This window comes from Orcinus orca, chromosome 18 (assembly GCF_937001465.1).
Source record: "Orcinus orca chromosome 18, mOrcOrc1.1, whole genome shotgun sequence".
Classification (NCBI taxonomy): Eukaryota; Metazoa; Chordata; class Mammalia; order Artiodactyla; family Delphinidae; genus Orcinus; species Orcinus orca.
In genome coordinates, this window is record NC_064576.1 from 61,636,546 (window position 1) to 61,644,090 (window position 7,545).

A 7,545-nucleotide genomic window follows, 5' to 3' on the forward strand; every position below is an offset into this window, starting at 1 on the left:
CTACCCTGGTTTGCCCTCTCTACTCTTCAATGCTGATGCCCTGGGAGTGAGGCCTGGCCCGGGCCCTGCTTTTGAGAAGGCTCCTCTGAGCTCCCCTCTGCCTACAGCTGCCCTCCAGGTACAGGGTCCATGAGCCTACTCAGAGCTTGCACAGCCTTTACTAGACTTCCCCTAGAGAGCTGGGACCCAGGACCCTTAACGGCTGCACAGCAGCCCAAGCCCCCTTCCAGGGCCTGTGTGCGATCTGGTATCTGGCCTTGAGGATGAGCCAGTGGGGTGCTGTGTGGGCAGTGAAGGCAGAGCTTGGAATTGAGGGCTGGGCTGTCAGCTCTCTGTGATGTTGGACAGAACCAAGGGAGGAAAGGGTAATAGGATGGATCACAGGCTAGGAGCTGGGTGACAGGGCACAGCTTTCCTTAAGCCCCCATGTTCTGGAGTCTGTGAATTCAAAATGGGTACTAGGTCTTCCAGATGTATTTATTAAGATGGAGGGGTAGACACATTTCACAGTTTATTAGCTTGCTGTGTCACTTTTAAATATCTAGACCTACACTAAGCGTTCCTCCATTTGCATTTCTTGTCCTAGGCCTACTGGGACCCGTGTCAAGAGCAGGCCTGTTCAGGACTCAGCTTGGAGCAGTCTGATTTTGTTGCTCGGGGTGAAAACTATCAGAGAGGGGTGCTTTCTGCTGAATAAAAAGGGAAGCTGGAGGCTGAATTCCCTAGCCTAGCCTTCCAGGGGTTCCTAGAGCTTTTCCATTGAAGTGTTTGCCCCCTCTAGGGAATGTGGCTCTCTGGGGAAAGAGCTGCGATAGTTCCAGAATCTGCCAGCTGTGGGGAGATATCACTGGCACATAGTTTCCTGGTGGCATATCAGTGACCTTGCAAAGCTGACTGGGCAGCAGAGGTGGGGTGCGGGGGCTGCTCTATTTTCTTACAGTCATCACTCAGACTGAACCAAGCACATCACTCTACACCCATGCAGTGTAGGGAACCAGCCTCCCTTTCTCTATTTAGCACAGACATTGGTGCTGTTTGATTCCCAAAGCACTGTTCATCTAAAGCCCAAGTCACTTGCATCCTTTGAGGAAAGGGTTAAATATCACCATGCTCTTTTCCCTAAGTTAATCAAAAAGTAACATCTTCAAAATGGTGATTTCTTTTTTTGTAAAACCCCCAAATAATATTATTAAACATTTTCATGCTGGTGAAATAAACTTTTCAAAGTAATATGGAAAAAATGATTTCATTTAAACACCTTTTAGCCAAAAAAACATATGCTGCTGGTTAAGCAGTGCAGGAGTAGAGACTTTTGCAGGGCTTCCCTGTGTATCTTGAGGTCTGTGGTTCAGCACGGGCTCTGACATTGACTTGGGACTTGGCTGGAGTAGAACCCAGCAAGCAGGTGGGCCCATGTGTCCTGGTAGGTCCCCAGAACGCAGACAGGTTTGTACAGGAGAGCAGGGAAGTGACTGAGTGTACATGTGCACGGCTGTGCAAACGTCTCTCCAGAAGCAGCCTTCCAAGCCGCGCTGCAGCCTCTCAAGTCTTTAGGTGTCCAGAGCACTGACCGATTTATGACTAACTCACGCGTTTTTGTGTTCAGGCTACCCACAGATTCAGGACCATAAATACCTGCCAAAGAAGAACCTTCTATCTTCTCAGTAATTGCTTCATTTTACAGTCTTAGGAAATCTCATCATAAGTAAGCAGTGTGCTAGGAACCTTAGCATTAGCTACTAAGATTTAGCTCCTTTGCAAATAAATAAGAGAAAGTGAAAATACAAACTCCTTCCAGCAACCCTGAATAGGCCTGTCTGAGAAAAAGTTATGCATTCATGTAATAAATATTTATCACGAGCCTACTATGTGCAATCAGTGAGGGCAAAAGGTGTGAACCAGAGGGATCAGAAGGGTGGGCTGAGCAGGGACAAATGGAATGCTGGCTTCTTGTCCTGGCTTTGGACATATTGATTCACCTAGTAACTGTCTTGATGAAAGTTACTTATATCCTCTTGCTTCTGTTTCCACCAACACAGTCATGTAGTTTAAGTGTGCTCAGTGTCTGCTGCACACACTGGTTATGAACAAAGACAACAAGGCTCAACAAAGTTTAACACACTTTCTTTTGTTTAACAAACACTTATATAGCTCTTACCAGGCACTGTTCTAAGCACTTTACAAATATTCATTTAATCTTCATAACAACCCTGTGGGGCGGGTATTATTATTCTCTGCATCTTAAGCATGGAAAAACTGAAATACAGAGTAGCTAAGTATCTTGCTCAAGGTCACATAGCTAAGAAGTGGTGGAGCTGGAATTGAAACCTAGGCAGGGTGACCAGTCATCCTTATTTATCCAGTACTGATGGGTCTCTTAGAATGGAATTTTCCGTGCTAAAACTGGGATAGTCCTAGAACAAACAGAGACAATTGGTCACCCGAGAAGTCCAGCCTCAAATCCGTGTCAGTTGTTAGAACTCATTACTTCCTTAATTCTTCTGAAGTCATTTGTTAATGGTCAGCGTAATTTTCAAGGACTCCCATCTGGTTTCTGTTCCTGGAGGGTGGGGACATGAGACTGGGAGATGTGCGTGTGGCCTGTTGAGGTTCTGGGAAGGGAGAGACCCTGCATGTTTTGGAGCTGGCACTGATTCCATCAGTTTTTCCCACATCAATGGGTCCAGATGTACTTGATCCTGAGAAAAGTGTCTATACTGTTCTACTTTGCTTCTTTCAATCACAGAACAAAGGGAATAATAATGACTGAAAAGATAAATGTAATTGGTATTGGTCAGTTTTGATTAATTGCAAACTGTACTTTCAAATATACAGTCCTTCAGACCAGAAGTGATCCTTTCCAGAGATAGAGTCATCTTGGGCTGCCATAACAGGCAGAAATAAATAATTATTTCTCACAGTTCTGGAGATTGGGAAGTCCAAGGTCAAAGTGCCAGCAGATCCAGTGTCTGGTGAGGACCCACTTTCTGGTTTGCAGATGGCCATCTTCTTGTTGTACCCTCACATGGTGGAGAGCAGGGAGAGGAAGCAAGCTCTCTCAAGTCTTGTCTTATAAGGGCACTAATCTCATCATGAGGGGTCCATCCTCATAACCTCATCTAAACCTAATTACCTCCCAAAGACCCCATCTCCATATACCATCACACTGGGGATTAGGATTTTAACATCTGAATTTTGAGGGGACAAGAACACTCAGTCCATAGCACCTTCCTGCCCCTTCCTCCCCAGCCAGTGCTAATGAGCAATCTGAAGAGGACAGTGCATTCTCTGACCAGACTACTTGTCCATTGTGGGCAAACATGTCCACACTGGACCCTACAGGGCTTTAGCTCTTTGTGATGGACAAGTTGCCCTCCCCAACCCATACCCAGGGCACAGACCCCTTGCTCTGCAGGCTTCACTGGTGCCATAGCATTAACAATGCCCAGAGGAGTTAGAACAGAGCAGGATTTCAAATGTCCCAAATATTGTGCTCAAGAAAAGAATCATTGTCTGGTCATAAATTCCACATATGTTCTCAATAGATAACCATCTTCTTCTTATTTTCCAGTGTTCTTTTGTGCCATAGCACTCAGGCTCAGGTGGCCTTGGGTATGAATCCCAGTTCTCTCACTTACTGTTGTGTGGTTCTAACTGAAACTTAGTTTCCTTCTCTCTAAAATGGGGATATTCATGCCTACCTCACATGCCCAGCTATAATCTGGGCCATGCACCTAGCTTAGTGCCTGACCCATACCTGGTACTTAATACTTGGTACCGTGAGGAACTTCCATGCAAGGATAAAGCCTGAGCATACGTTGGTAATCCATATGCACATTATGTTTAGCAATTAAAATGTAAATGTTTTTTATTTGCTCTGATACGGTAATATATTTGCATAGGAGAGCTATGTAAACATAGACAGTGAAGTCTGTCTCTCAACCATAGTTCCTAAACTCCCCTTAGTTTCTCTCTGCAGAAATAAATGTAGTCTTTTCAGAGCTGTCTTTGGCTTACAAAAGCAAATACATACAATAGTCCCCCTTATCCGCGGTTTTACTTTCCATGGTTTCAATTACTTGGGGTCAACAGAGGTCTGAAAATATTAAATGGAAAATTCCAGAAATGAAAAGTTCTTAAGTTTTAAATTGTGCGCCATTCTAAGTATTGTGATGAAATCTCTCTCCTACCCTCTCTGTCCCACCTGGGATGTGAATCATCCCTTTGTCCAGCATATCCTGCCTGTTAATCACTTAGTAGCCGTCTAGGTTATTAAGTTAACCATCTTGGTGCTACAGTGATTGTGTTCAAGAAACCTGCATTTTACTTAATAATGGCCCAAAGCACAGGCGTAGTGATACTGGCAATTTGGAAATTCCAGAGAAACCGTAAAGTGCTTCCTTTAAGTGAAAAGGTGAAAGTTCTTGACTTATTAAGGAAAGAAAAAAAAATCTTATGCTGCGGTGGCTTAAATCTATAGTAAGATCAAATCTTCTAACCCTGAAATTGTGAAGAAGGAAAAAGAAACTCATGCTAGTTTTACTGTCACTCCTCAAACTGCAAGTTATTGCCACAGTGTGTGACAAGTGCTTACTGAGGATGGAAAAGGCATTAAATCTGTGCAATAAGATGTTTTGAGATAGAGACCACATTCACATAACTTGTATTACATTATATTGTTATAATTGTTCTATTTTATTATTAGTTATTGTTAATCTCTTATTGTGCCTAATTTATAAATTAAACTTTATCATGAGTGTGTATGTGTAGAGAGAAACAGAGTATATAAAGCGTTTGGCACTTTCTGTGCTTTCAGGCATCCACTGGGGGTCTTGGAAGGTATCCCCTGCAGATAAAGGGAAACTACTGTACATACTTTATGCTGTCTCCCCCTTTTGTACACACAGGTTTTTTTTTTTTACTTAGAGTACCTTGGAGATTGTTGAGTGCAGAAACTGTATTTTTATTTATTTACAGCTCTGTGGTATTCCATGGTATGGATGGCATGCCTGCAGTCTCCTATCTGTAATTTCTAACTTAAAAAAGAAAAAAACCTGAAACCAAAAGTTTTCCTAAGTTTGTGGCAAACTCATTTTGCCGGAAAAACATAATTGACATGAGTTGTTTCTCCCACTTTGTATGAATATTCATAGTTTTTCCACAGAAATATTAATGGATTTGATTACTGAGTGTTGCCTAAGAATCCTCTGGGGTGTTACATAATATATAGTACCTGCACTGTATTAACTTTCTGAATTTCAAAACATTCTGACATGCAAACCACATCAAACCCTAGGGTTTCAGATAAAGAATTGTGGAGCTGTACCATAATTCGTTTAGCCCCCTGTTGCCTGCCACTTGGATTTTTAAAATACTTTTTGCTATTGCAGTGTTATAGTAAATAACTTTGTACATATGTCATTTCACATGTGTAAAATAATATACATAGGAGAAATTCTTAGAATTGTGATTGCTGGGTCAAAGAATAAATGCATTTGCAATTTTGACAGATTTGGTTAAATTGTCCTCCATAGAGGTTGTATACCTTTTTACTCCCATCAGTCTATTTCCCCATTTTCCCAGAATATAGAATTATTCTTCTTCATTTTTCCCATTTGAATAAAAGTGAATATCTTCTCCTACTAAATATGCGGGGCCATATTTAGTTCCTTTTCTGTGAATTGTTCATCTGTTTTGCTCATTTTTTTTACATTGGATTATTGGAATTTTTCTTATTGATTTGTTGGTGCCCTTTATATATAAAGGAAATGAACCCTTTCTGATATAATTCACAATTTAAAAAAATTTTTTTGAAATATAGTTGGTTTACAATGTTTGTTAGTTTCAGGTGTATAGCAAAGTGATTAAGTTAAATATATATATATTCTTTTTTTTACATTCTCTTCCATTATAGGTTATTACAAGATGTTGAGTATAGCTTCCTGTGCTATGCAGTAGGTCCTTGTTGGTTATCTATTTTATATATAGTAATGTGTATATTTTAATCCCAAACTCCTAATATATCCCTCCCCCCTCCCCTTTGGTAACCATAAGTTTGTTTTCTATGACTGTGAGTCTATTTCTGCCTTGTAAATAAGTTCATTTGTATCATTCTTTTTAGATTCCACATATAAGCAATATCATATGATATTTGTCTGTCTCTGTCTGGCTTACTTCACTTAGTATGATAACGTCTAGGTCCATCCATCTTGCTTCAAATGGCATTATTTCATTCTTTTTTATGGCTGAGTAATATTCCATTGTGTATGTGTGTGTGTGTGTGTATATATATATATATATATATATACATATATATATACCACATCTTTATCCATTCATCTGTCCATAGACACTTAGGTTGCTTCCATGTCTTGGCTATTGTAAATAATGCTGCTATGAACATTGGAGGTGCATGTATCTTTTCGAATTATGTTTTTTCTCCAGATACATGCCCAGGAGTGGGATTGCAGGATCATATGGTAGCTCTATTTTTAGTGTTTTAAGGCACCTCCATACTGTTCTCTATTGATAATTCACAATTCTTTTCTGGATTGTTTTTGTCTCTTGACTTTCCTTGTGATGGCTTCTGCTATTGGGTTTATTTATTTGTATATTCATTCATTTATTGATTCTCTCTCTCCACAAACAACTTTCCTTCAAGCTATGTGTTTTTATTCTGTATTTTGCATGATCTATTCCAATGTTTTTTTTTATCAGAAGGGAAAAGAGAAAAGGAGGGTGAACAGCTATCCATATGACTCAGATCTTAGGAGAATCAGGTAATTGATAGAAAACACTAAACATTTTCAATTCAGCACTTAAACTGAGTGTCGTTTTTTTAAATTTTTGTATCTATTATAACAATAGTAACTTTCATCAGTGCATAATAAGATACATTTTGGTTCTGAAAACAAATATTTATTTGTCTCGGAAAGTACACCTGTCTGAACATCCCGGAACCGTGCCTGTCATCTGGCCCCTGCTTTTCTTTCTCAAAGCACATTCTGCTTGTATGTGTGCATGTGTGCATATGTTTTGTTTTCAAAAATGTCACTCCTGTCCTCATTTGCCTTTTGCAAAAGTCATTAAAGAGCAAATTTGATTGGTTATCCATGTATTTTATAACCATATCAGGCATTGAAGACTGTTTATCATATTTCCAAAGAAGAGACAGGTATTTGAAGCAAATACTTCAAGACAAATGAGACTTCTATTGAAATCATTGAATTAACTCAACTATTCAAATCAAAACATTAAAATTAAAGTGTGGTTAACCACCTGACATTTCAGCAATATTGTTACATATGCTGTAGTAAGGACATAAAGCTGAAATTTAAGAGGGAATAGATCCTAGTATTAGCCTACAGAGGTGCCTATTTTATTAAGGTTCTGTTTTCTGCTCATCCTGTAGTTCAATTTGCATACACTTTGGGCTCATGTAGCCATCATCTTCTCTTTCATTTTAAACCTGTGGTTAATTTTCAAGTAAGGGGGCCCGAGGGGTGAGGCCCGAGAAGGGCTGGGGGTGGTCAGGAAGGGGCCCCT